The 8138-nt window shown below is 41.3% G+C and overlaps 1 pseudogene; it reads right to left on the minus strand.

Moving 5' to 3' along the window:
- Nucleotides 1-3919: 3919 nt before the first annotated feature.
- LOC141584406 (eukaryotic initiation factor 4A-I pseudogene) lies at nucleotides 3920-7534 on the minus strand (annotated as a pseudogene).
- Between the last annotated feature and the right edge of the window lie 604 nt (nucleotides 7535-8138).

The following is an 8138-nucleotide window of genomic DNA, read 5'->3' on the forward strand; positions in this document are numbered from 1 at the left end:
TCAAGGAAGTGATTGCTTCTGCTAACCTTCCCCTATGCAAAAGTCATGTTAATTCACATAACTCAGCATTTTTACCTTCAGTATGAAAGCCCCGTATTTTACACTAGACTACACCTGTATTACTGAAATTCTAATATTACAGCTTCTGGTTACTTTCTTGGTTTTTTGTTTTTGTTTTTGTTTTTTAATTGATATATATATATATATTTTTTAATTGCATTTTAGGTTTTGGGGTACATGTGATGAACATGCAAGATTGTTGCATAGGTACACACATGGCAGTGTGCTTTTTTGAGACAGTCTTACTCTGTCGCCCAGGCTGGAGTACAGTGGTGCAATCTTGGCTCATTGCAACCTCTGTCTCCCAGGTTCAAGCGATTCTCCTGCCTTAGCCTCCGGAGTAGCTGGGATTATAGGCGCACACCACCACACTTGGCTAATTTTTTTGTATTTGTAGTAGAGACGGCGTTTCACTGTGTTAGCCAGAATGGTATTGATCTCCTGACCTCGTGATCTGCCTGCCTCGGCCTCCCAAAGTGCCGATATTACAGGCGTGAGCCACAGGACCCGGCCTAGTAACACATTATTGAACCCAACACATATCATCAGAACAAGTGAAGTATGCACACCCAATATCTTGAAAATAGATTATAAATGTTTCTCAAAATGTAATGGAAGAACGAGGTCGGGTGGAAATGATTCTCTGTAAACTGTGTATGTTCACAGCATGAATGTGTCCATATGGAAAAATGTCTATTTTTTAATAGTATCAAATCTTCAAAATTATTTTTCATTGTATAATTTTCATGTTCCTGAAATAATACAGTCAGTGGTTTTGTTGTATTTGAGTTCTGTAAATAAAAAAAAAATAAGAAATTTAAAAACTTATTATATAAAGAACATTTTTTAAAACTGAGATTTTCTGTATCTAGCCGTTCTTATTTGCAGATGCAAATATATATACAGGTTCTTCACCTGCCTATTTACTTCTCCTGGGAACTGTGGAGATGCTGATATTTCAGATGCTTGTTTGGAAAACTTATTGTTTAATTTGTGTTTTACTCAAATGAACTAAGCTTTGCTTAAATGATTTTTTTTGGATCAGTTTTCTAAGCTTATTACTGAAATCATAACCCATTCCTGTGTCTAGATGTGCATGGAATTCTTCCATTCATTTATGTAATTTCCTACGTATGGTTATCTAGGGCAGACAGAGGGAAAAAAAAACTAAAGTCTTCTGCAATGCTAGAAAGTGACAAGAAGGGCCAGGCACTGTGGCTCATGCCTGTTATTCCAGAACTTTGGGAGGCTGAGGCAGGTGGATCACCAGGTCAGGAATTTGACACCAGCCTGGCAAATACGGTGAAACCCCATCTCTACTAAAAACTACAAAAATTAGACGGGTGTGGTAGCGCACGCCTGTAGTCCCAGCTACTTGCGAGGCTGAGGCAAAAGAATTGCTTGAACCTGGGAGGTGGAGGTTGCAGTGAGCCCAGATCATGCCACTGCACCCCAGCCTGGGTGGCAACAGAGCAACACTCCACCTCAAAAATAATAATAATAATAATAATAATAATAATAATAATAATAATAATAATGTGTTACCAAGTCATGACCCTATCAGTTGGAGATAGTCTAGAGAGGCAGTCAAAATGGCCAAGTTTATGCAAAGCTACAGAAACAAAAGACCAAATTAAAAAAAAAAGAAAATCTCACACACACACACACACACACACACACACACACACACACACACACAAAGAAAACCAGACATTTTAGTTCCTCTCCCTTTCCCTTCAAGATTCTTTTTGTCAGTGCTACTAGAATCCTGCTCCCAGCTATCTAATCCTGGGCCTTCGCAGACCCACAGAGGAGTAAGAACCTTCGATTGTATTGATAAGATATAAACACCATATCCTTCAGCACTTCCTAGGATTCAGGACTGGGCAATGTCTTCACCTACATACAACCTTGCGTGGAATAAATAACATAAAGCCCAGTTTGAGAGGGAGCATGTCTGGGCTGCAATGATATTTCATGGAAAATGGGGTACAGACATAAATCCCCCTGACTACAGTTCATCAGTGCTTTCCACAAGGGTGAGCTTTGATGAGCTATCTAGTACCTAGGAAATATAAAGTATAATATGAATTTATGGGGTTGTTCAGTCCCCCCAAACATTTCACAGCTTTTAATCATTCATAATCTGAACCAATTACTCTAAGAGTTTGTGATTTGACATTCTCATTGCCATCTTGTTATCATGAAATAAACGGAAAATCTAAAACCAAACATATGTAAAGAGGTTAATTTTTGCTTTAATTCATAGCAAATCATTTTTAGTATTTTTTATTATTTTAAGAAATGAACTAAAAATAAGTAATCAAGAAGAATCAAAATACTGAATGTAACTGTCTAATGTCTGTACCTGTTTACTCATCTATAAAATAGGATTGACAATGTTGTCCTAAACTTACAGAGAAATATAAATGTAATAAGCCTTTTAAATCTCTGCTTTGTAAACCAGAGAAAAGGGCACTATGTAAATATTGTTATCTTTGTGCCTTATTATCTGAGCTAATAATAACTGTAGAAAAGTCATGTCAAATAACATTAAATGGACACTAGAATAAAACTGCAGTTTCAATTTGTTGTTTTACCATTTACATTGACAAGTGAGGATTAAAAAGGATAAAGGAAATATAGCCAACACTCTGATTAGATTATGTCACCAAAACTCCAGTGTAGAAATAATATCTGAAAAAATAGCACAGTCTGTGTTTCTGCCAAGCTCTAAAATAAAAACCAACTCGATTCACGCGTATCAGCTCAAAATGAAATAATATATTTTTAAAAGTTCTCTAACCTATTTCTAAAAATTTTCATACAATTCTGATAATTGGCCAGTAGCATCATTTTGAGCCACTTAATTGAGCATCATTAGCAAGAGTAAAAATGTCGAAAAGCTCATATTAACATTGCTTCCATTTTTGGGAAATGGTCAGGTGATTCTTATGCAGCCATAGCTTACTCTGTGACCCACAGGCATGGTTTTTACAGAGAACCAGAAAGGTTCTATGACTGGTACAAAACACTGCTCAGAAGGAGAAGGGTGCCCACATATTACCACCCTCTAACCTCTAAGTTAGTGTTTCATTTTTTGCACATTTGTTTTGAATAAGCCTTAAGCCTCTTCGCCCATGTAACTGAGCTTTTGTGAGCTGATCTGCAAAATCCAATCTGAAGCTCATCCCAATACATAGCAATAAGCTAAGCCTTCAGGTTGGTGTAGTGCTGTGCAACAGTTAATGCTTTACAAACTCTCGTTGCTTCCTTGAAACTAAGGGAGTATCTTATTTATCTCTGTTTTCTTTGGGCTGGCACAAACTTTCAAAAGACAGTGAGTGTTATTATCTAGTTAATAACAGTAGGTCCTTAATCAGGTCCCTGATTTATTAATAAGACAAGTTTGCCTCAGGTTTGAAAAACAAACAACTTTCTAGCTCTGTCTATCATTTCTTTTTTGCCTTTTTTTTTTCTCTCTCTCCCCCCTTGGGCTTTTATTCCATCTCCAGCTTATCCATACCTCCATCACTCTCTTATCAGCTAAATACGTTGTCCAAAGCCTTATGGCTTTTCTCTCCACTGGGAAAGCGGCAACCAAAGGAAGGATGTGAGCCCTGTGTCTGCTTTCTGCTTATTCAGCAAAGACCTTAGTCATATTGCTGGTGCTCCTGATCACTCACTCGCCACCCAGGATGGGATTTTTGTTCTTGTTGTTTTGTTTTGTTTTTTCACAGTTCTTATTTTGCCTCAAAAAGTGACATTTATTCAAAGGAAAAAAAAAATGACAAGATATCCAACCCTTGGCTCCCTTCCCTCCCCACTCCTGCTGTTTCTCGGCCCCCCAACCAAGACTGAACCTTGGCTGGGGCTAGATGGCAGGACAGCCCCTCAGATGAGGTCAGCAACATTCAGGGGCATTTCCTCAATGGTAGTGTTGTAGAAGCTTTCTATGTCTCGCAGAGTCCGCTTATCTTCTTCTGTCACCATGTTCATAGCCACACCCTCACGGCTGAACCGTCCACCTTGACCGATTCTATGGATACAGTTTTTCCTGCTGGTGGGAAGGTCATAGGTGATGACTAAAGAAACCGGCTGCACATCGATGCCTCTGGCCAGCAGGTCAGTGGGAATCAAAACTCTGCTAGAGCCAGAACCAAACTCCCTCATGATCACATCTCGTTCCTTTTGATCCATATCTCCAAGCATGGCAGAGACATTGAAATCTCAAGCAGCCTCTTCTCGGTGAGCCGGTCTACCCACCTTCAGGTGTTGGTGAAGATGACTGCCTGGGTGATGGTCAGGGTTTCATACAAGTCACACAGTGTGTCCAGCTTCCACTCCTCTCATTCCACGTTGACGTAGAATTGGCGGATACCCTCCAGGGTCAACTCTTCCTTCTTGACAAGAATCCGAATGGGGTCTCTCGTGAACTCCTTGGTCACCTCAAGCACATCAGAAGGCATCATAGCCGACAGCAAAACGACCTGGGTGTTGCTGTTGAGCTTTTGGAATATGTCACAGATCTGGTCCTTGAGTCCACGGCTTAACATTTCGTCGGCTTCGTCCAGTACAAATGTTTTGATGTATTTGGGAGACAGGTATCTCCGATTAAGCATATCAAACACACGGCCAGGAGTTCCCACGATGATATGGGGAGCTTCCATCTGCAGTTTCTGCACCTCAGCACGCACATTGGTGCCCCCAATACAGGTGTGACGGGAGGCACCCATGTAGTCTCCTAGTGCCATGACCACCTTCTGTATCTGCTGAGCCAATTCTCGAGTGGGTGTCAGGACCAAGGCCTAGGTGGCCTTTAGAGCTAACTCAATCTGCTGCAGAATTGATATGGCAAATGTGGCCATCTTCCCCGTTCCAGATTGGGCTTGAGCGATCACGTTGTAACCCTTGATACAAGGTAGAATGGCGCGCTGCTGGATGGCAGCAGGCTTCTCAAAACCACAGGCGTAGATGCCACGCAGCAGGGACTCCGAGAGGTTCATGTCATCAAAGCTGTCCGCAATCTCATTCCAGTTACTCTGGATGACGCCTTCGGGCTCCATCCCATCAGGGTCATCGTCTCTGGATCGAGAATCCTGACTCGCAGACATGATCCTTAGAAACTAGCTGGTTTTTTTCTTTTTTCTTTTTTTTTAAAAATCTTTTGAGACAGAGTTTCGCTTTTGTTGCCCAGGCTGGAGTACAATGGCACAATCTCACCTCACCACAACCTCCACCTCGCGGGTTCAATTGATTCTCCTGCCTCAGCCTCTTGAGTCGCTGGGCTTACAGGCATTCACCACCACACCGCGCTAATTTTGTATTTTTAGTAGAGACGGGGTTTCTCCATGTTTGTCAGGCTGGTCTCAAACTCCCGACATCAGGTGATCCGCCCACCTCCGCCTCTCAAAGTGCTGGAATTACAGGCATGAGCCACCACGCCTGGTCTGTTTTTTGTTTATTTAGTTTTCACAGTCAGAAGTAGGAAAAACTGAGTGATAACGGTTATTTACAGTAGGAGTCCCCAACCCTTAGGCCACAAATAGTACCAGTCTGTGGCCTGTTAGGAAACCGGCAACAGAGCAGGAGGTGAGTGGCAGGCAGGCAAGTAGCTTCATCTGTATTTACAGCTGCTCCGCAGCGGAGCACTGACCCATCAGAGCAGCGGCAACATTAGATTCTCAGAGGAGCGTGAACCCGTGTGCAAGAGATCTAGGTTGCACCTGATGAGAATCTAATGCTTGGGATCTGTCACTGTCTCCCATCACCCCCAGATGGGATCACCTAGTTTCAGAAAAATAATCTCATTCTTCATTATAGTAAGTTGAATAATTATTTCATTATATATTACAATGTAACAATAATAGAAATAAAGTGCCCAATAAATACAATGCACTTGAATCATCCTGAAATAATCTCCCCTCCACTGGTCCCTGGAAAAACTGCCTTCCACAAAACCAATCCCTGGTGCCACAAACGTAGAGCACCACTGATTTACAGGGTGTGTTTCCCAGTAAGACATCTTCAAGATTTTCCCACTACAATCAAAGCATTTTCCTCCACCTAAGCACGCCAGTCCTTACTTCCTTATCCTTTGAGGCCAGAGATGCTGCTCTTCGTGTGTTGCACGGGACATTTAAGTATTTTATGAATCATTATCCCTCCGATGCCCTTAAAAATCACTCTATTTTCCAGCTCAGAACCCTACTGCACAGCCTAAGGAACAGTAAGTAAAACCATTTTTTTTTAAGAGTTTATCTACTGTCATCATCAAGAATGTATTAAACGCTGCCCAAGCATGATGGCTCATGCCTGTAATTCCAGCACTCTGGGAGGCTGAGGCAGGAGGATCATTTGAGTCCAGATGTTGGAGACCAGCCCGGATAACACAGCGAGATCCCTGCCTCTACAATATATATGCTTTAATTAGCTGGGCACGGTGGCACACACCTGTGGTCCCAGCTACTTGAGGGGCTGAAGTAGGAGGATGGCTTCAGCCTGGGATGCGGAGGCTATGGTGAGCCATGATCATGCCACTGCACTACAGCCTGGGCAACAGAGCAAGACTCTCAAAAGACAAACAAAAAATGGATTGCTGTATGGAACTGTGCTTAGAAGTATTTTTAAGATTATATCAAAACCACGGATGATTAACATGACCTAATATCCCACTGTCCTCGGCAGTTCAAGACAATGCAAGAGCGCTGGATGAATCACCAGGAGATCTGGGTTTTAAACCTAAAATAACAAATTATCTAAGCCTAGTTTTCTCATCTATCTACCTCCAGGAACTGTTGTGAAGAGCTGCATGAGACAATGCAGGTAAAACTAATTGGTAAATAGTAAAATGTACTCAAGAAAGCTTTTTATACCTTTTCATTCATATGTATTTACATTGAAAAAGAGAGAAATGAGTAGAAGTAAAATAAAAGGGAGGGAGAGAAATGTTAGATGTGTACCAATAAATGTCTGCAAGATTTCCTCTGACATAGTTCCGTAGCAATGTGGTCACTGTAAAACACACATTTCTTTAAGGGACTCTCTAACCTCTACCCTAAAGCAAGCTCTCATCCTGAAATAATGTCCCAAATATCATAACCAATTTGTTTTGACCACTAAATAGGTCACTTCATAGTTCCTACAATAAGTCAAAAATTATATTATGACCTTAATTAATACTCGTGATGATGGGCAGGCATTAATTTGACATGTAATGACCAAGGGTTACAAATCCTTAATAGGATCCTTAATAATAATTTTGTTACACTCAGCAGCTTTTGGTATCCAAATTACTCTGCTCTAACAACTGTCACTCCATTCGGCTTTAACTCCTATAGCGTCAGACCAACCTTGCCTAATGCCTTCTTCCTGACTAGCTCTAATTCAAGAGGCAGCATGACCCCCAGGACACAGGAAGTCTCGGACCTACTGTAAAGGCATCATCACACACTTTACTAGGAACAATGACTAAAGGCTTCAATGTCAAGTTCATTTTCTCAGGAATGGGGGTGTAGGAGAGGATAGCCAGGTTTTCCAAAGCAAGTTCACATGGCGTTAAGCTTCAGTCTTATGAACAATCTATCTTTTGACTTTTTTTTTTTTTCTCAAAGGTGTTCTGGAAAGCAGAGCATGTGGGAGCGTAATAAACATGAGTCATATGGGGGTGGAGGACCCCCCACTAGGGGCCTGGCATTTGGAGATAAATAGACTGTGAGGTTACTGAAGTTGCATTTGACTGGCCAAGTTCTCTTTCAGAGGAGTAGCAATGTGAAATAAAACGCAATACAATGGCTCCCAAGGATTGTTTGTAAGGACAAATAGGACAGGACACAGACTCTCATGTGCCGTTTTTCCCATTGCAGATTAATTTAAAAAGAAATTATCTAATAAAAAAATGTACTGTTAATTGATACCAGTTAAGTACTACTGCTGTTAGTACTATTAGGTACTATTAGTACAGAAGAGATTTGTTTCACCTTCTGCTGCTTGGAAATTTGAATCATTCCCGGCTTTCACCTCACCACCCTCCCCCCCCCCCAATTATAATCCATTGGAAATGGGACAGCGACAAGAGC

Source organism: Saimiri boliviensis, chromosome 4, assembly GCF_048565385.1.
Source record: "Saimiri boliviensis isolate mSaiBol1 chromosome 4, mSaiBol1.pri, whole genome shotgun sequence".
In the NCBI taxonomy this organism is placed as follows: Eukaryota; Metazoa; Chordata; class Mammalia; order Primates; family Cebidae; genus Saimiri; species Saimiri boliviensis.